Here is a 22,628-nt window from a genome sequence, read left to right as displayed (position 1 = left end):
AATATTAATTTCACAATACATACATCTAATACTTTATTTTTGAAATTAATAAGGTTCACTTTTGCTTGCTTGTTTACGTATTGTGTGCAACGATGAAGTAGAACAGTTGAGCTACATCGATGTTGGATAATTCTCCAGTGTGCATAATGCGAGCTAAATAAGTGGTATAAATATGCATCGTTTACTGATAGCGGTAGTTATAGTGGCTGGATATGTATTTATTTAAGCCGCTAGTGAATGTGTAAGCGGACGATACCTTAGGTATCTAGGGTAACACGATTTTAGAATATTCGCATCACTATTCCGCAGCAGCAACGACAGCGCCCAAGTCGCTGTAGTCAGTGGCCCTGAAGGCGACAACAGAAGCCACATCAGCGGCAGTGGCATCGGCAACAGGAATTGTACTTCCGTGAAACACACTTAGTAAAGCACACAAATGAAAAGCTATTCAAGAGTGTTTTTCTACTATGGGCGTTCTATATGACCTTTGTATGCCAACAACAGCACGCCGCTGATGCCCGCCGGCCCACCGCTGTACGCTTCGCTATTGGAGTTACACAGTGGCTGGGCGAGGTGCGACAGAAAGCGACGAAGCCGGCAGTCAGATAAGGACCAGTCAATACGTGTCTGCAGTAGCAGCAGCACGTGCAAAATCTACGACAAAGCGAGGTAGGTAGAGTGATGAGTAGGTAGTTATGAATATTCTTTCTGCCCCTAGTTTTGTCGTCTTAAATCATCCCAAAAGAAAAAGGAAAGAAACATGGCCGTTCATCCAGAGGAAGTTTCAAAGCGGAAATATATATATATATATATATATATATATATATATGTGTCAAAGTATAGATCTGTAGCACCTAGCTGTTGTTGCTGATAATGTTAGGGGCGGGCAATGGTGATATGCAGGTATTGTATCAACCGTGAAACCTATTATTTACTTTTAGATTTCGTCGTTAGGATCACCATACTACTGCTACTTCATCTGGTGGACGTATAAATAGTATGCAGGTACTGCACCTAAATTGGGGCAAACCCTTGACAAGCTGTTTGTCGTAACAGGCATACCTTTATACGCTATCATTCGTATCCTGTTATTTCTACAATATAACAAACTCGCCATGTTGAATAACAGGTGTTCCCTTTGGAATCTGAGCGAAGATCAGCTACTATCAAATCTTTTCGCTGCTGGACGAACCCTCACAAGACTAAAAACTTCCTTTTTTCAGCTGAAATCGGCGGGCTTCATTATTGTCACTTTTCGTGCGGCGTGTCGGAAACGAAAAATTCTAAGTGAGGTTTAGAATTCAAATTCATTAAAAAATTCATCACAAAAGCTCAAGCCATTTTTGACACTTAGGTTTTTGCTATAAAACTTAACAGCTGTTTTAGAGAGGCAGATATCAATCGCCGATTGGGCCGTGAATCTAAACCCTAACGTTTAGAATTTTTGAGACTTTTTTTGCCTTTTTATCCCTTTTGAACTTTTTGGCCGCTCTGAGCTTTTGCATTTCTTAAACTTTCTACATGCTATCAGTCTAAAATTTAATTCCGCTAGATTTTGACATGTGGCGTCCTTGAGCGGCACTTGAACGCCTTTATACTACACGCACGGTTACTACAAAAAAATTAGTTGTGAATGAAAGAAAAATGTCTTAAAAATGACAAGTTAGTGGTTTAGGTTTTAAATTGAAGCTGTAATTGCGGGGGGTATGATGATATGCAATAAACATGACCGCCGAGAATGACGCTTCTAGCACATGCAAAAAAATTCGTTGAAATGTATATTTTTATCTAGATAGTCTTAGGAAGAAAGGGCTGAAAAAGTTCCAGTTCAAGTCTTGTACCTTCATAGTTTTTCACCATCCTTAAGTTATGAGACTGAGTTTGCTAACACAGTTATTTACCGGGCATGCCCACTGCTACAAGCTTCGACAGTAAGAAATTAAGATTGGATAATACTAGAACTCAAATTGGCTGCAGCTCAGCTCAAACATAATTAGCAGGGATTCGAAATTACAATGCCGTAGTGTTCGAACAGATAATATAATATCGCTGAGAATCATAAGGCTGAAAATACCTTTCTTTGTTCTTTTTACCGCGTTGGTACGATAATCCGGATTGCTGCCCATAATTGGAGCGTTACCTGGAAAAGCTCACAAAAAACTATGGTAATAGTTGTTTGCTGCCGATGACTACTATATAGTTTCGGTTGTGCCTGTGTTAGATGTACGTATTAAAACTAGCGACGAATGTGGCATCATACTGATATGACTTAGCGAATATCGATGTCGTGTTAGTCATTAGCCTGATCTGATGACTTCAAGACAGCTTTGTTTTTTCTCGTTGGGACGATATAAAAAAATTATGTCTATGTATACGCGCAGTGTGCCACTTTTTAAGGTAGTTGATTTTGGTGCGCCGTCATAGCTACAGGACACCGAAAGCAACTACATTTCGCTTGCTTGCTTGTTATGCCGTACGGGTCTGGCAGGTTCGACTGTGGTGACATTCGTCAAAATCTCGAACTGAATCTTTCCTGCGACGATTGATTTTTTTCGGTTTTTTGTTAACCGATGCCATAGAATACCGATAGAAGCCGCCCGGCGTATGGCTCCACGGGGAACATCTTGAAATGTCCTCAAATTAAAAACGTATATAGTCTGTGGAACTTATCTTTAAATACTAGATGTGTTCGGGCGAAACGAATCCGAATTCGTCCATTCTTCTCTTCAAGACTCTTTCGCTCTACCGAAAAATATAGCAATGTTTATCTATCGTATAAGGGTGTACCTCGTGTACCTGTGCCTGTTTCTATCACGTGTAGAAATAGAGTCCGGCTCTTTAAACTATAGTTATGGGTAGCATTTATCCCCATTCGTCAGGTAAGCCCAATGAAAAGAGAATCATTTTTTGTTGGGTCGGGTAAGCTATTGCGCACAGGGCTTTTGCGCAAGCTCATCAGGCTTGTTCAAACACACTAAGAACAGCGGTTCGGTTCTGAGCAAACGCGAACTGGGTAAAGATATGCATTATACATTATTTTCATTCGTTGTTTCATTGCATGCATGGATGAATATCGCGACGAAAGAGACACAGTTTTATTCGTTTCTGAGTTTTGTTCCCAGAGGTTCCAGCGAGTGGGTAGGGCGCAATGGGGTTGGGTATCTGGTGCTTCGAACTTGCAGCGCACACGAAGTCAGTCGATGCATTTGTTAAAGTAAGAATACACAAAAACCAAACGAAAGAGTAAAACAATTGTATGTTTTGTAAACTGCTCCTTTTTTCGCTGGCAATACTACTACAACCGCGCCTCCCACCGTGGTCATTCTGCTAAAGAAACATCTTTATTGACACAGCTGGACATTAAGAGCAAAAAAAAAATAAATAAAGAGCCAGCCATATGGAGCAAATTCTTTCTTTGATGTAGCAGTTTAGCAGCACGTGGTTAGCTTTGTATAGATCGTTTTAAATTGTAATGGGTGATTATATCTTGTTGGCGATTTGGTGCGGTTTGATAAATTGTTGCTGTTTTCTATTTTCACCTGAGAATATCTTCATATATCTTTCAGAAAATCCTAACGTTCATTTGAAGAGCGTCAGAGATATTTACACTTGCCTATAATATGAATAGACATGCCTATTTATACTGCGTTCGGCTGTGATTTTATTATGGACATAACAATAGCTTCCTCTCAAATTTCTACTCGCGGGGTCTTCTGTAAAAGTGTTGGTGATGTATGATAGTGCTAACTGAACGGTCATGTAAAGTGACCCAGTCAATGGATTACTTAATGCATTCGGTATCATATGTCAGTATTAGGCTTCTGTGGCCTCTGTTAGCCCAATCAGATTTATTTGCCATTGCATTAGCATACACAAACTGGTCGAGCATTATCTTTGAATTACTATCCGTGGCAATATAGTTACGCTGATTGCTGTGGCGACGACCGTAATACAGTCAGGTGGTCTAGGCTCGTCTCTATAGTCTAAACAATGCAAAAATCCTAAAGGGTATCATGTAAGCAGTTTCTAGATGGCTATCACCGTAACCCATTTCATTGCGTGAGCGGCCAGACGGGCTGCTACAACAACAGCAGCAGCAGCAGCGACAACAATAATAACGACGACAACAACAACATCAAGACGAAATTGCTGCAAAAAGAATTTACGATTTTTTTCGGAGGTGTTAGTCACAGCAAATTATCTATTTTTGGTTGATGTGTGGCATCTGCTGCTGGTGCTGCTACAGCGGGCTCGATACGGACGCCATGGCCGTCAATTGCAAGGTCAAGTCGTATCAGGAGCAGTTTCGCCAGCGATAACGTAGCACAGTCGAATCAACGAGGGAGACCAAAGCAAGGTACCAGCTATAGAAGGGTGATGAGAACGTTAAATGAGTGTTGGCAAAAGCACCGGCTTCTCGATTCTACAAACGTTTGCATCCACCGATCGACAACTTCCCGACTATAAATTATCGTTGTGGCCAGCGTTCGCTACTTTCTCAAATTAATTGAGCATTACAATTATTATTATTATTGTTAAAACGATGAGTCCATCAAAAAATATCGCAAAGGCCCTGGCGACCACCTAGCACGGGATGGGCTGATACTCAGTGTGTAATAATGGATTCTTTATAACACCATGCGAGGGCTAAAAAGATCGTCTGGGCACTAGGTCAATCTAATTTAAAAAGACAGCATTGCTCAGTGAAGCGGCCCTTTTCGTTTGTGTGCCTGAAAGGTTTGCATGTCCGATTCTTCAGGCGTTTAACATAGAAGGACGCAGCGGCATATTATGTACCTTATATTACAGTGCAGTTAATTTGATTGTACTGCTAAGAAAGTAGCCTACGCAATTGCCACAAAACAACTTACGAGGTACGCGATAACGGCATAATTGTATACTGTGATAGATTCGTTCATTTAGAACACAACTCCACGTTTGTTTCTACTATCACTAATGATTGCTTGCTTTAGATGTATTCGACCCGATTGTAAATGGGTCGTATCGGAAAGTTATGAGCAACTTAAAGAATTTTCAGAAGAATTGGAAGTGACAAGACAGTTATTGTTCCATATCTTTCGGTAGCTAATGTTCATGATTTTATTACTGCTGTTACTACGTTTGCCGTTCACGCGCCTATGATCCCAGCGACGATTTGCGTTACGTATTATTTCAACCGCACACTTTTTCTGAATTATCTGACAGTCGGGAAGGTATGCCAGATTTGCAGATGGTGTCATAGTAAAAGCAAAAACTAAAAGAGAAAGGCTATACTTTGATACATTAACCACAAATAGTCGATGTTTCGAAACTGTCGTTGCTGGGACAGTGAGCAGTTGCTTTTTGCTAGCTGCTGTCATCTCTATGTCCGGCTCAGTTTCGCTTATGTGAAGCATTTTGTTAAATACTGTAAATGCAATCGTGATCCCGCTGTTAATCCTTCTCTTATTATTTTGACCGCGTTCGAACGCGAATATTATCGTGGGCTGCTTAAGCGACTGCAGCGAACAACCGAAACTTCGGCTCTTCCATATCGGGAGGGAAAGGTAACAAAAATAAAGATCCTTTTCACAAAGCGCGGCCCAATTGATTCTCCATTAGCCTAAATCTCACTGTTTTTAATTGATAGTGCCAAATGTCGTAGTAGTCAAACGCTTATTATTTGTCACAAAGTTTCAATTATAAAGAGCACTGGTCTTGATAATACGCCAATGAACGCGGTCGACAGACTTCTTTCGAGAATATAAAGTTCTCTTGCATGGTTTGCTCATCCTGCACTTCTGGTTTATCAAGATTAAGAATTGCTTGCGGGTTGCTTGGTCGTAGGCTGATCGTTCACGATATGGCTGAGCAGAGGGTTCTGCTTTACGGAGAACAGCAGGCTCGTCCTTTTCTCCTCTTGCCTCGTTCAAAAATGTTTGGTATATCTCGTCTATGCGACTCGGTCTTTTCATAGACCCATTAACGCTTTTAACGGTTTTGCCACATGTTGTTTTCCTGCTCGTTGCCTCATTTCGAATTGAATTAGAGATGGTTTTATTTGTTTTGCCATTTGCCCGTAGGCATGGCTCTGTGAAGAAGCGGAGAGTAAGATCACTACGCAAAGGTGTTGTTCTGTCAAAACGGAGCGGCGAGAAAATTGTCAAATAAAATTCGAAAAGAAGAAAGAACTCGAAGAAAAGTGTCGTTCGAGAAAGAAAGAAAATGAAATAGGCGGTAATGACAAATGCGTAGCTCGTCGGTGTCTGGCAACAGTTGCTCGTACAGAAGTTGATGAGTCACAGGACAACTATAAATAGCTGCTGCAATGGCAGCGACGAGTAAAAGCGGGAACCGGATAAATGGAATTAGCTTGTTTGTCTAACTCCGAGGACCCTCCTTCTCCTACCCTTCACCACGTTGTCGCGTTACGATACCCTTTTTTCGATTTCGCCCCGGTACTCTGCAGCGTGTGTGGGTAAGTCGCTGCTTAGACACGCCGCTGTTGTTTGTGATACATTCCTTGATAACTAAAAATACTGAGCAAAGCATTTGGCCGCGGATACTATCTATTATTGAGAACTAATATATAGTAATATCACAGATATTGTTGCAATGAGTAGCAATAAAACGTACACTGAACACGAAGGGCTAATCCTAAAATCCATTTGTACTGAGGTAATGAACTGGCTCTACCCCCGATAAGATTACACACAACATTTACGTAGAAGAAACAAACTCTTATCCTTCTGTTCGACTCTATTGTATCCATTATGTGGCTGTGTATGTGTGTTTCTGAACCTGAGAAGTGAAAGTAAAACTCTTTAAAGCATATTTATTCCTGGTAATCCATTAATTTTGCCCAAGCTTAGTCTGAAGCAGCGGCTCCTTTGAATCGATGAATATGCAGCGTGTGTACTAGGCGCACGTTATTTGCCATATATAGCCTACGTACGTACTGCCATCTGTTTAACTAACTATCTAACGGCTTACTTCAGTGCTGCATGGAAAAATGATACGTGCGTTCGGACCTGAAGATGGTAGGTGGGGTGCTCTCCGCTCCCATCTTAAACTATCACTACGATGGCAACAAGAATTAGTCATAATTGTTGTAGGAACGAAACACTTGGAAAGACACGCTGGCTTCCGTTGGATGTGTCGATTCCATTTGATTTTTAGCCGCGCTGCCCTTGTTTCTATCTGGTTAGTATCTGCGTGCTGTTGGCCTTTTGGTGTAGGGAATAATGAAATAGAATGAAACAGAAAGATAGAAACGGCGCTTAGAAATAGAACCGCGAGGGAACCATAGGAAAGACACAGTTGAAAACACGTGGGGCAGAAATTTGAAAGTCTCACCAATGCCGCCGGATCCTCTTCCCCTCTCCTCGTCACTTGCGGCACGCCTGCGTTTGTATACGCTCTTTCAATACTCTAGCTAATGGTGAAAGTCAGTTTTTTAATTTCAGTTTTCACTGTTTTCGCAGTTGGTCGCTGTTAGATGCTTTGTTCTGCCGAACTAATGCCGTTTCTTGCATTCTCTTTGCCCCTCCTTACTTTGTTATGACCGATTCTGTTTTTCATATTCGGTGACTGTAAGAAAATCGACGGACAAATCAAGTGGAAAAAGTTTTCGATAGTTTCGTGCAGTGAAAGAAAAATACTTCAAGCTGTGCTATCAACGCAACAGTGTAGTGCACGTAAAGACCTGAATCATGTGGTGGAGAGGCTTCGAGGACATCGCATCTAGCGAAAATTCTTTGCACGCTCTAATGTGTTCTTGCTTCGTTGTTAGCACAAAGGTTGCACTGCCGTTAGTCTAATTTAAGCACTGTTATCGGTAGATTAACGAGAATCACAACGTTTCTTTGCAAAAAAGTTTTGTTCTGATGTAATCTGGTATTTAGTAGGCTCTTGTTTCTGCAAGAAATGGTATCAAAAAAAAATCTAGAAAGAAATCTAACAGCAAAAGGTAATAACAGCAGTTCGACCTTTTCCCTCCCTTCAGTACATGGAATATGGAGCCTCATTCTTGTCATCGAGTTACTCTTACTTCTATTTGCAATCGCCCATTGGTCGCTCGTTAGCCGTCTCCCATTCATACAGTTTTCTTCGTTGTGGTAATCGGAGAATCTGTGTCTGTGCGTCAACAGGGCAAATAGTTGATTTTAGCGTCAATTTGATTGTTGGCACTATTCCATATTTTCGCTGCTCGTCTCCCTTCTTTCTCTTTTTTTATTTTGTTCTCTATTTCTTTGACTCTCTTCTGGCATCTCTTAATGCCGTCTCTCTCAACCTAATACCTGCCAACCGACCCAACAACAAAGCCTGCCTAGCTGTTCGTGATCCGCGTGCTGAGTATTCTTGCAAAAAGAAAAAGGAATAGCCGTCACCGACAAGCACATGAGAGACATGACGACTAGATTTATGAGGTAATTATAGACGACTACGCAGAACAACCAACTGCCAAGTGAGGGAACAGCAAAAGGTCTTAGTCGCCGCGGTTTGGTACTTGTCGCAACGTGCCTAGTAGCAGGTGTGAACTGCGACGTACGAAAATGATAGCAGCACAACACATGGTAGCCTCTTCCGGAAAGGCTGAAAGTAAGGATTAGGCGTCTACTAGGGCACTCGGCCTCTCATACATTGATTTTAAACAGCCTAGCTTTTTGTGTCTGAGCCTTCCACTGCACAGAGGAAAGCAGCAATGAAAAGAAAAAACAAAAATAAGGTAGAGCCAACGTACAGCGATGGGATTAGGAGGCGTTTTTATCAGGAAGACGAAAAAGGCGAAGTTAGCAAGGCTGCAAAAGGCAAAGCCTTCTGTGAAGGCGAACGCTGGTAAAAGCAAATGCGGAAGTCATACGAAAATTCAACGACAACAAAAGACCGCTACCAAGAACGAAGAATACGGGGTAGACTGTTTACTGGGAGGCCTTCTAAGGTACGCACAGTGCAGGGAGACGGGATTTATAGCAGTGCTCCAGTTATGTGAAGTCAAGCTGGCCGAACCGCGCGAAGCAAGGTTTGGGGTTTGAGGAAAAGGAAAGTACTAGAAAAAGTAAAAACGCGTTTTTTGGGGTAATCATTTGAGAGGGGACGGCAAAGTCTAGAGTAAGGGATGACAGTAGCACCAGAGTAGGTTTCAACAATGTAAGTCGATAAAGATGTCGACAAACTTTGCTGGCTTTACTATAGTACGAGAGGTGGGGCAACGAAGTGACATTTCTGAATCACTGCCGCTCAACCACGCCAGGTCTATGTGAGTTTGTAGTGCAGGATACGGATGCCAAGTTCGTGTCTCCTGTTGATAGGTAGATATCACTACAATGATAGGTAAAAGGCAGCGAAGGCAGATCGAGGTTAGCCTGTCGCAACAGAGGCGACAATAACGACAATAGCGGAAAACGACAAACAAAATCTGCTGAGCTCAGCTCAAGCTTATGGCAGCTGATACACGTTTGGGCTGGTCGCGTAGCCTGAGTGAAGCAACGTCCTGAAAACTGGAAACCATCAAACCACCGTGCTGTCAACGACAGGCAGACGCACCAGCAGCGCCACATAACACATTGTAAGACAGTAAAGAGCAAAGTCGAAAAATCTGTAATGATTTTGAAAATAAAAGTAAACAGAGAGGCGGAGGAAAAATTGAACGTCATTTAACGAATGGGAGGGGACACAAATACGATTTTTTAGCGGCACGTTGAAATCGGATGAATATTTTGTTGATGTGCGTGCTTCGCGTGGAATATGGGTGGTCCGCATCAACAGCGACAAAACAAATGAACTGCAATGGAAATGTTTACTTTTCGCTCAATTTTACCTAGTAAAACTAAGGCACAAATGGGTCCCGTACCGTGTCACAATTAACATAAAGGTTGCTGTCATAGAGCAATAGAAGAGTCGAAAAAGAGGTTGTGTATCTTTAGGTATAGAAATTTAAACCAGTCAGTGAAAGAGGGAAGGGCTGAAGCGGAAATAAGCAATTGATATGAGTCTCTATATTTTTCGTAAAAATTGGCGGCAATGGTATCAGTATCCGATGCTTCAACTGGGTCCAACAACCTTTCTTCCCGCCTGATACTGTGACATTTTGCTTGATGTATAGATGGTATATCCTAGATGGGTGCAAATCGATGCTGTCAATTAAAGACTTCACTGTCGTAAAGGAAGAAGCATAGGAGGAGGAGAGCATGGCACGGGTTTGAGCGCCGCGTAGCATCCAATCGACTGATGAATGTGGTAGAAGTCAACGAACTAAGGCCAATATATAATGGAAGGAATACAAGTATGAATGATATTGTAACACAGGTAAGAAGGACAATAAACTAAACGAAAATATTTCTGGCCGTGCGTGGATGCTCAGTATTTGAGAAGACAAAGGCCGCATTAAAGAAGCACGCCAACGGAAAACAACTGATAGTGGAAGTAGCGAATAATGGATGAATAGATGGATCTATTGGGAATACAAAGCTTTTGCTTCACGTACACTAGCGCCAAAAATACAACGGTTATTAGAGCGATCAGGTTACTATCGCCAACCTCAACCCTGCGCCCCGTCCATGGCCATCATGTTTTGTATGCATTGGCGATGAAAATAGGCAAACGAGAATAACAAGAATAGTGTGATATTATGCAATGCGCACCTAAAAAATAATGGTGCAAAAGAAAGAAAATGTGAATGGTTTATGGGCTGGCATGAGTCTTCCCCAATGATTGCTAGTTATAAGGCAGTAGAAGCTGCTGCAAAATGTTTCCACCAAATGGACAGTAATGGCGAAGAAGGCGAGTATGTTGAGTCGAAGATTTGACAAGCAGGACTTGATGAAAACATTCATTTGCCATAAAAACCATTACCTCAGAATCTATATCGAATAAAAAACTGGTGGGAAGGGAGTTGAGCAACCGTTACATACCAATACAGTCGACGTGAAAGCCAACGTGTGACGAGGTCCGAGGAACGCACGAACTCAGAGACCAGCACTGTTATCGAAACGAGCATATAGGTAGGGTTAGGGCTTGGAGAATAAAAGGTGCACTGTTAGGGAACGTTTTTAAAGAAAGACTTGTCGAAAGCTTAAGGCAAATTCAACAAAATGAGCTCTATTATTCGTTACTGGACAGGTCGATAATATCGAACCTTATTTTACCTAGATGCATAGAGAAGCCCGAACGGCAAACGTGACGGTTGAGGGAGAGCTCGGAGAACTGGGAAGAACAAAGATATTGAGCTAAGGTCGAGAGAAGGATACGCACAGCTGGCTGAAACGAAAAGCGAAAAGACACAAAATTTAAGTGGGAATGGAGGTCCGCCTCTTAGGGAGTCGCGTATACGGAAAGCTTATGTGCTCAACGAAAAGCACACTTAATGCTATCATGGCTGATAAACGTTATAACAGTGGCTTAAGGGATACGAAGCAGGTCCGAGCAAGAGATCTCTACAGCCTAGACTAACATCAGGATAACGAAACTGTAAGCTCAAAAATTAGAGTTGTATTATCTCGCGAGACCGACTGCAGAAGTAGCGAATGACGAAGCATCCTACGACGATCCGTGCCAGATAGACTACGTTAACAAAAACCCAGATGTTACAAGGGGGCGATGACAATTGATAGAGATGACAATAAGAACGCTCATTGTGCGATGAACGAATTCAACCGGCGAATGGAGAAAGGTAATGAAGGAAAAAAAAAAATTTATCAGCAAAAATGTGGGTCTAGGAAAAACGAGTGTGAAAGAATGAGAAGGTATGGCGAAACATGTGCAATCTAACATGCTTTCAACATGTTAGGTGGGTTCTGCTGCTATTCCAGGGCTGGCGCAGGGATGCACTAATGTGGTTTACATGTGGAACTGTCAAGCAAAATCTGTGAAGGGCAAAAACAAAAGGTAAAGTGAATTAAAGGTCACAGATGAACGTAGTCGATGCACGTAATTTCACCTATGGATTCACCTAACCATGGGCGCACTCTGTATGGAGACAAACGTTGTGGCGAAGAATCAGCTAGTTAGAAGGATGGCCAAGAGCAGTGCAGGATCGCAGTACGAGTAAAAAACTAAAAGCGGCCGCCACTAAAATCCTTATACTAAAAACTGCAGGCAAGAACGGCTGAAAAACAATTAAAGGAGCTAGGGAAGCCGGCGCCAGACAATCGCTGGGCAACAAACAGTTCTGCTTGTTCACGTAAAAGAGAATAAAATATAATTATTAATGAGCTGAGCAGTGAGCGAAAGAGTGTTCACTTGTTAAGACTGTATACGGCAAGAGGAGTTGGGCGTAAGGGGAATCGCCGCGTCAGGAAGCATGACGGTGGAGGCATACTTTCTCAAGGAGGCTAGCTAGCAGCAGAAAGTAATTACCAGTATTGGCTCCTGTCCTTTATTGCATAGTTGAGGTCCAGCTTATGAAAAAAGAAGTAAATAGACAATAGTCATGCGTAGTAAGGGCGTTCTCACACACTTTATTGATACAGTAACTAATACTAGGAGCAATAGGGAAAGATACCTTTCTGAGCATTTGTATCACTTTGCAAACTTAGGAGCCACCCATCCGGTCGATCAATATATAATAATGACATTGCACGCACAAAGTAACTGTGTCATGTAAAGGTTGACACAACTCAGGCTATTCGATGATAACACAGTTTCGTTGCACGTAGCTATATATAGCATTGAGGTGGAGGCAGCTTACATGCCGCGACCTTCTCTTTCAAATCATGTACATTGCAGAAGTGATATATAGCTGTCGCTATTAAAAGCTCTAGATAGGAATGAAGGCTGCGTGCATTGGTTCGTGGTTATGGCGCCACTGTACAGACGTGCTACTACGTCTACTTTCTACATCGAAAGGAGAAATTTATTAGTGCACCGATGCAATTACCTCCTGCTCGTATGTATATTATAATACGTAATAGGAGCTGTTAAAAATTGAGGTACTATGCATACGTAGAGAACAAGTAGGGGCATTGTAAATTACCGAAACGACGTTAAAGAAGTGCTTATACACCCTACAGTTAGTTTACGCTAGGCGAGTACTACATAATGCAGCTTTGAGGCAAGAGTGAATATTTACCAATGAGATCTGCCTAAGTCTATCTAGGCAGTAACTTCAAACGTCTATAGCGCACAGTCACAGAATAAATACGTCAATGATAAGCGCGTCAAAGTGGGCATTATCCGTGCTAGCAAGCCTTGATTGCGTCGTTAGGTGAGATTGTTGGGTTTCACATCAACTTCTACTGCCGCTGTTAGATATTGTTAAAGATGGCTGACCTCTTTTCAGCAAGACACGAAAAAAACCGTGTATCTGCTTGTTCGCATATTCGACTGGCTTTGAAATCACCTTTCGGTCTTAACTTAGGTGCTGCTGTTTAATTAGATCGAAACTAGACAGTCAGGTGAAGTAATTCCACTTGAAAAATTACCCTAACTTGATTCAGAGAAGTAACCTTAAACGATAAGTGATCTAAACTGAAATTCGTACAAATGTACACGCGGCTCTGTATCAAAGTCTCTACGCATCTTTTAACAGAACTCACCCAGCGTTGTTTGTGTATGGTTTATACCTGTTGACGGAAATCCAAATATTGTAGAATAAAATTGAGACAAACGCGTCATCGAATCGATATTAGATGGCCAAACCCTCCGATTACTGAGCTTGGGCCAGTCTGTCTGCAACCCGAAAATCCTTTCTTGTTTCTCTGATATTCCATTCTAATCGTACTACTCACGTTGAAGTCAATAGAACTAAATCCGTACAAATTTAATTTAAAATAGCTCTTATTATGACACTATAAGGCTATGCTTATATTCAGATAAAACTGTGCGTCTAAATAGAGCATTATACCAGCGATCCTACATGGTCTATTAATAATTATTGTTACAGTAAGTTTCATTCTGTTAGTGGTTTTCAGTTTGCCCTTATCATTGTTCACTATGGCTGTCGGTGTTGTCGAGGTAACCGGCTCGCTTTGTTTGTTGCAGGATGGCTCCTACATGGTCGACTCTTATTAGGTACATGATATTATAGCAGCTCTGTGCTCTGGGTACGATGAACCTAATGAGATGGCGCAGGGTACTCGATTTTGTTGCTTGTTGCGTGTGTTCTCTATTTGGCCAGTGCGAATACTATGTATGAAAACTATAGTCTTCAGCAAGAGTTTCGTCCAGCTTTCTGGTCTACTCACTGTATTCATAGCAATGCTTATTACTGTCATTCATGTGGTTGATTAAAAAGCAAGAGGAAATACAAGTTGAGATGGGGGTTTAGGGAGCTGGATATGGGCTTGCTTTGAAGCGATGTCAATAACGATGTCGCACAAAGTAAAAAGAACATTTGGAAAAAGATAATAGGAGAAGTAATATGGCTGCAGTGTTTCATCGAACAGCAGCGTTGTCCTGATTCGTGTCGCCGTTGTTGCAGTAGCAAATACAGCCCTATACCGTATTCGTCGTTAAGCTGTCCGCCATTGCTTTTTGCTCATCATCTCGCCTTTTCTTTTTACTATGGCTGATTTCCCATCTACACACCGCCTGGACTGACTGTTTGGTTTGAACGTCATTCTATAAATCCTCCCGTCAGCCAACATTAGCAGTAGGCGTTCAGTACGCCAGTACCTCGAATACGGGCGGCCTATTATTCCTTGCCGCGTGTGCCAAATATGAGAGGCTGCGGAGGTGTGCGGATACGGGGGGCGGGGGAATTCAGGCAGATGTACCTCACATCGTATTTAGATGGCTCGAGCTAAACCGTAGATTTGGCTAATCCTCATGGTTTAATACATCTATACGTCCTGTATGCATAAGGTGGCGGTGATAGTACGTGCATTTACTCATTCTTAGTAGTCTGTCATTGCGCCGCAGACAGGAAAAACTGGGTTTGACTCCGTACTTTTTGATCTTTGAAGAAAGTGTAGTAGTTGCCTCATAGTTGGCAATAGGAGACTCCGCACCGTATCGTAGGAAACGCTCATGCTTTGCGTGTTTCGCGTAACCTGGGCGAATAGCATTACGCAGCTCAGTAGCGCTGGCGAGCGATTTGAGACCTGCCAAGTGAATGAGTGAACATCGTATCGTCGTCCTTCTCATCTTCTATGCACTCTGCATCCCCCCCGGTCGCCGCATCCATATTACATCATTTGCCGGCTTTCTTTTGGCGCTGCTGTACAACTCTGTTGACGCAAGTGCTGCAGCTGTATATCGCGATAAACGGCGACGACAACAGTGGGACAAAGCCAATAGCAAAGTAGCATGGATGGAAACGGGAGGCGACCGCGGCGGAGCAGGAAGACAATGGTTATCTCTTCGGATTGATGTTGTAATGCAAGCTCTATGGCATTGAAAGGAGGCCTTGGTCATCGGAGATTGCGGACGGGGAGGTGAGAAATCTTCAGCTTTGTTCAAGTAATACGGGTCGATCTACCAGGTCATGAACCTGAAGCAGGAACAGCCATGAGGTGTGTGGCTAGATACAGAAATACGCTTGTGACTTGGGTATGGGTGCTAGGTGTGCTGCTGTTCTTTTTGGTGTAGTTGGTTTCGTGACGTTTGACAACAGAGAAGAATAGAGAAGGGGGGTAAGAAAAAATATGTAAAGAAAGGGCAACAAAAAAAAAACACAACATGATGCGCGTGTATTTCAAAGATGATTTTATGATCCGTCTGTTTATCACTGTCTACTAAACCGTGTAGCGTGAGGCAGGCTCGATGCATCATTATCATGATAACTAACGAAATCCAAGCTGTATTTATTTACCTTCGTTGGTAGCAGCCAGCAAATTATTCAGGTGAACAAAGACAACTCCAACTATTTATGTGCAAATCATAACAATATTAGTTGGACCTGCATAAACTGACTCTTAGTAAGTTCATTATAGATGTACCTATATTAAAAAAGGAACTACATTAAATTTCGAAAAACACTGGAAAGTCGGGAGCTGGCAACATTAAACTGATCAGATTCTTTGTTCTTTTTCCAATATGTTATTATCGTGTGTGTGAATAGGGTCACAGAATTTCTAGCTGTTATTACTGCAGAAGCTACAAACATAAGCATAACGGGCTAAAAGAGTATATGTACTCATCCAGTGGTAAAGGATCAGTCCGCGTGGGCAAACATCTCTCTTATTTTGTTGTTGTCAATCGAATAAGGCGGATAAATAGGTGTGTATGAAAAGCCCAAGGCTCAATGAATATACAAGGGCATGTAATTTGCGGGGAATTATTCATATGAAAAATGTGTTATTACTGTGTAATACTTTAACGAAATTATGTAAGCCGGAACCTTATCTAAAATAAACAAATTATCAAAAGGTATCAGTTTCTGTCAAAAACAAGGTTCATCGAATACCATCGAAAGGCTGAGAAATAGGAGCTACCTGAGGTTATGACTGCATGTAATTCCATGGCTTTATGGCACATGTGGCTTCAGCATTCTAGCAAGTCAAAAATGAGAAATCTAGTTTGTTAGTTCGGCAGCTTCTCAACGCTATTAATACATGCAATTAATTACATATGTATATGCTTGCTTTGGTTATTGTATCTCGCGAAGGTGATAGCCCTCTCGCCGCCTGTCCTGCACCCAGTTATTGCACTCGGGTATAAATATATGTGTATAAGCTTAACGCTCTCGCTCCTTCCAGCCGTCGACACGCTTCCCATGTTTTGCACTTTCTCTAGGAACACTATGGCAGCTATGACTTCCGCGCCGTAGACTACCACTTCGCCTACCCCTCTTTCTCTTATTTTGTGATGGTGACTGTTCTGCCGTAGCATTAAAACAGGCTCACTTATAGTGTAAAGAACGTTGCATTAACGAGTGAATGCGCGAGAGGATCGAAAATAGCAGCAGCAGTATAGATCGAGTGCGAACTCTTGCCGGTTACCGCGTTCAGTTAATAGCTAACCTTTGTAGAGTATTATCGAGATCCGAAAAGCGGCAGGCCGAATTGAATAATGTGAGACGGCGGCGGTTGACAGGCTTGGACTTCTCAACGATGTCGGCAGGACCGATCCAAAGGAGCTAGAAATTAGGTGCTGTTACTACGGCTCCTCGTGCGCACGAGCAGTTCATTAATGGGTCGGGAAATGTGCTATTCCAATCAGGCTCATCATTGATACTAAGATGAAAAAAAACAGGATGCCATAGTTTACTATACCCGTTTCAGAACTAGTGTCTGCCACGTGCGTTTGCTTGGAGCGCTCACGTGGTATAACGGTAGTCGCTGTAGTCCATTAAGTAATGGCGACGTGGGCGGCAACGAGCGGTCTCTTGTACGTGGGGTGCGCGCCTTGGAGACAACAAGGTGATACGAGGCTATAGCAGCATGTATGACGACAACAACAGCAAGACAATCTCCACCCGCTAGTTCTACGCGACATGACCGTGTGCGTTTGTGGCAACAGTGATGAGGAAAACCACTCCACTCAACTGCCGCCGCCTACTGCACCTGTCTCCATTACCATGTAGGTGACCGACGTCCACTTTTCTTACTACGCCGCTGTCAATCAGGTCATGCTCGTTTGAGAAACATGGCTTACTACGGGGTATTATCTTGGCTATTACGTTCACGTTCTCAGTAGGTAACAAAATAGTCTGACACAACGCCTAAAGACAGCAGAGCACATGAAAAAAACAGCGAGGTAAAGGTTACGACAGTGACGACACCTAGCAAAGAATGAAGAACCGAGAAAAGGAATAGCAACTTGAAGCACAGCTATGACCAAGCAATAAGCACGTATAACTGTATCAGCAGGTGAAAATGTCGGCTGAACGAACCACTAAACTGCGTTAGCTAGAGGATCTTTTAATACACTGAATTCTTTTGCTTTTAAAATGAGTAGTACGTCTATTAAAGAAAGCGGAAGGACGCCACAATCGTAGGCGAAGACTAACGTGCCGTAAAAAGTATCTCCTAAAACCAACGCCAAGTATAGCTGAGCTATCAAGTTAAATACAAATTATTGTTCAGTATAGACGGCTTCATCATATATTTTCTTGTTTTAAGTGATTACTTCGGATTAATGCAAGTGACAACATGAACCAACATTTTATCTATTCATCACCCTGCTTATATCACTCTTTATAATCGGCATTATCTCACTGACCGCCTAAGAAAGCTGCGACTCCCTTTTGTAGTTGATAAACAAAGGCGTCATTTTTTGTTCATTGTCTAACATAATTTATTGCCGCAAACAGCTTGCACGGGTGTAGGTTGACCTTAAAAACACAAATCGTAATGTTGGAAAGCGTATGATGTTACTGTTCTGGCAAGGGTTACCGAGCGCTGGTGCGCTTGCGCTTAGACCCATACGCACACATTGCGGACTTTCTCTCATACGAAGCTGCTAGCCGCATAGGCACACACATATATATATATATATATATATATGTAACATCTGCAGGCGTAAGAGCGGTCGCTTGCGCCAACATTTGATAATAATAATAATAATAATGCGAAGGTGCTGCCACCACTGCCATATTAACTGGTACAGGACGCTGGAAAACTGCTAGAAACCTGATTTGCGAGCCGTTGTTGCTGGCAGAATTTGCTAATCCAGCTGATTTGTTTGCCCGCCAGTAGCGACGCCGTGCAACAGATATAGCTGCTACTACGACTGGCAACGAAACGAAGGTGTGAAGAAAAAACTACTCGAGGCCTGCACTTCGCATTCAGAAAGCTGAAACGGCATTTGATCGAAATATTTTGTATTATAGTACGGCCAGCAACCGCCGCAATAATCGTTACCGCTACAACTGCAGAAATAAGAAAAAATAGCAGCTAGACAACACGCAATTAATCAAGATAATTTATCTACGAATTGAGTATTTATCGTTACGGTGCATGTATGAAACTCTAGCTATTGCCCCTATTAATCCGCATTGGTACGATGTGCTTTGTATCGTGCACGTTCTAGTAGTTACTTAATTGAATAAACAACAATGACTATCGACCTTCTGCGCTATTGTATGGACTAATACTAACGCACTTGATTGCCGACGAGTAATTTTATCGTGATCGTTCATTTTCTCCATCTTTTTTTTTTTTTTAGCTAGTGTTTATTTTTGCTCCTTTTACTGTGAGTGGCTTCCGATCGGTTTCCCTATTCCTGCGTCAGACCATCTGCTACGTAATAAGCTTTACATAATAAACTATTAAAGTATATCTATGCATATATGTCTACCAATAACCCGTAGAGCACTCGTGGAAGCTGACGTCTACTTTGACGCTTATAGACACGGCGATAGTAATCTATACGCAGTGTTCTCTTTCGGGGTTTGTACGTATAAGATGCTGTCAATACAAAAAAAAAGCGCTGGATTTCTGCCCACGGAAAGCAAAGACACGTTCGTTCTAAGACTTTCAGCCTTTTGGCTTATGGACGCGTAAACGTCAAATGTCTTTTTCATGCGCACCACTAATGACCACCTCCCATCTTTCTGATGGCGTCATAAACGCGCGGTGAGCCTGTCTGTCAATGCGCTCATATGTCCAGTGCCTCATCGATATGCACTATCGAAGTATGCCGGGGCCGCTGCTGCGGCTCGATGGGCATTCTTCACAACGGGGTTGTTGGGCCTGCCGAAAGCGGGCGACCGCAATTACGACTATGGAAGAGATCGAGGTTCCTTTTTCATACGCTCATGAAACCGTCTAGCCGGACTGTACCTGACAGATGTACCTAATAAATCAAATCTGATTTTGCAGCCCAGCAGGACTATACTTCTATTCTATGCGAATGTATAATGCATATATAACTCATTTGCTTATGGTTGAATCGATGCACTCACTCGGCTTTAACATCGTTTATTACTTAATATAAGATGGTAATGATGATAAGACCGATTAACCATAAAATTAGATGCTCTTTAGCCAGAAGGCACTTTTGGCACAGATCTATGGGAAGCCATTATTAACAGACGAAGTGGCGGACAAAGCGGTGTCGACATAATTTTCCTGTTATCACTACGACCGGAGCAAGGTAGCCATTAGGTAGGAGGTTTTACGTAATCAGACAAATACCTATTTCTGGCTAACTTTCCTATTGTATCGGGGCTAGCTAGATAGAGTAGCGCGAATATTAGTTCAATGTCTACAGAAAACTGTAAATTTTATACAGATGCAAAGATTTACGCAGGATATGAATACGTGTGTCACGCCGTTGGATACGGTGATTTTGTCAGTTAAGACAGTTTCGGGCACCGGAAGAACTCGAGTGTAATCGTTGCCTCGATAATAGGTCAGCAAACCCTGCAAGTATTCTGTATGTTGGTGACTTCGGCTCTTCATTGCTTACAATTGACAAACAAACCATCTCATATACGTACACAATTATAAAAGCTAAAAGACTCCGAGTAGAAACGATACAAGTGTACGAAATACGTTGAGGATTAGGGCAGCGCATTATTTTCTTGTTCCATTCTCTGATTAGGGGTAAAACATGGTAAGTGTATTTGGGAGGACTCCTACGATGCGATGGACGAACGGAAAATGTCCAGTACCTATCCAAACGTACCTATTTTGCTACAACGCAGGTGTCGTTTACAACAACCTTATGGCAAAACTTACTTACGTAGCAAGTTGACATGACCGGTGCGCATACGTTAATCTGTAGTATATTTTTGGCTTGTTTCTATTTCAGGTAATTTATTTCATCCCGAATCTTGTCAGGACCGAAGGTTTCTGCTTGTCCGAAAGTGAAGCAGATGGCGTTGTCTGATCCATCTGATCGGTTTGTGTTTAAGCTATTACAATGTGCTTTTTAAGGCTTAGTGGCTTGAAGTATTATTGGAATTAATGTTGTAAGCTCTTAACAAAGAAAGTGAACAAAAAAAGCTTCGAGAAACATTTCCAGACACGGATATACGCGGATTAACGTTAACAGCATGAAAATCGTGGTATGTAAAAATTATACAATATGTAGCAGTAATTTATTAATAGTACCAAACGAAATATGCCGAAATGTTACAGTAATTATAAGATATGGTAGGTTCATCTATTTATCTTCTATAGTGTTAGTTCACGTAGAGTCGCCTATCACCCAGTCACAAAGTCGATCGAAGCAACGTTGGGTAAGCCAATAGAGAGCTTGGCCTTGACGTTTGAGATCCGTCTTGTGGAGGCCATGATCAATTTCGATCTTTCACTTAGGTTATACCCAATATAGACTTAGCTGTATTGGATCTTATCGGAAATTACCATAGGCATTAAACAAACGGAGGCACACAGGGATCGATGGTCCTACGAGTAGTACGTAATACCGACGACGACGATGCGTGACACGGCATCATAGATCGTTCGTTTCTTGTGTTCGCCGTGTTACGATTATCACAAGTAAACAGTCATATTGGTTTCTGGCTACTGTTTATTATAGATTTTTGCGCTTTTCTCATATCGAAGATGTCTTCAGCATTGACAATAGACGATCAAGATCAACGGTGGGTGCCATTTTTTGGTCGGGTTGGAGCTTTCCGTTGATGCAGGTTCGCTTCTAATAAGAAACTAAATGAGACATCGATACAAATGCTGGCGTTTAAGTATCTTCATATTGTCAATTAACTGCTATTCAAACATAGCTATCCAGTACCGAACGCATGACGTCCAGTGAATAAAGATAAGGTGTTTATCATTACTGATTTGTTTACTGTTTGGATTTCGCTCGGCCTACCGAACGTACTTACGAGTACATATATTAAAATCAAATAATGCCATTTTTTTTTACTGCGCAATTAATGAAATATAATTTTATACCTGCATTTTGTAAGTTATTCCTGCTTAGAGACATTTAGATATGCGTGTGGATCGGGATCAACTAGTTAACTAGTCAGTCAGTATTCGCTTTTCGTGGCCATTTTTTTTTTATTCTCTGCTCGTTTCTGGGCCGCAAAGAAGTACGACACGCGCTCTCGTTCGTTTAACTGGGCCACAAAGGAAGTTATAGGAAATAGAAATTCCGATTTCTTTAAAATAAACGAGACAGCAAACACGTTGAAACAAATGAGGTTTGTAACACGGAGCAAGTTGCAATGTAGAACACGAGGCGTAATAAAAAGCCCAAAGTGAAAAAAATGTGTCTGAAAAAACTTCTCTTGTGTCTATTACGAATGCCTTCCCGCTAAGTGGAGCATTCTGCACGAGTTTCGTGCTAGAAACAGTAGCAACAAACAAGGGTATTTACTAATCGGTGTTGCCGTACGTTTCTGTCTCCTGGAGCTTAAATTGACTAGAGAACATCGCCGCATATGCCGTGAAATGTGGCTCCCCGCAGACGAATATACGGATGGAGGCCAAACGCAGACTATAACATTAGAGCAACAGCAGCAGTGAAGGCAGTTTGCGACGACGAAGGGTTAGGTGGGAACGCGAAGGATAAACCTGGAATTTCCGCTAATCTGAGGTTGTTTAGCCTAGTTGTATGCGGTATCTCACATAGCGAGTCGACATCTGCACAACACGTACAGGAGGAAAGGTTGAACTAGTTGAGTTGTGCTGCTTGAATATTACTCTTAGCTCGAAGACTGGTGAAGTCTGGAAAGGCCTAGTCGGATACCGTATCTAAGTAAAATAAGTAAATTGTACGAATATAACAATACGATTACATAAAGGTTGCAGTAACAGTGACACACGTAAGCGGCGGTACACGCTGAACGGGTG

At 42.1% G+C, this 22,628-nt stretch overlaps 1 protein-coding gene across 6 annotated transcripts in view; it reads left to right on the top strand.

Moving 5' to 3' along the window:
- The window catches only part of LOC111269291 (uncharacterized), a 113,625-nt gene that overhangs the window by 14,745 nt on the left and 76,252 nt on the right, over positions 1–22,628 (top strand). For 2 of the 6 annotated variants that reach the window (XM_086972045.1, XM_086972047.1), the window contains exon 2: positions 20,617–20,872. The exons of 1 other annotated variant lie outside the window; for it this stretch is intronic. The gene's annotated coding sequence lies outside the window, so the exon portion shown is untranslated. Of the gene's footprint in view, positions 1–16,625; positions 17,440–20,616; positions 20,873–22,628 lie in introns of those variants that run through there. 3 more of the 6 variants (XM_086972046.1, XM_086972048.1, XM_022848754.2) reach the window with 3 other exon arrangements.

This window comes from Varroa jacobsoni, unplaced genomic scaffold (assembly GCF_002532875.2).
Source record: "Varroa jacobsoni isolate VJ856 unplaced genomic scaffold, vjacob_1.0 scaffold_1376, whole genome shotgun sequence".
NCBI lineage: Eukaryota > Metazoa > Arthropoda > Arachnida > Mesostigmata > Varroidae > Varroa > Varroa jacobsoni.
Note: the sequence above shows the minus strand (reverse complement) of the source record. Positions and strands in the feature narration are given on the sequence as shown.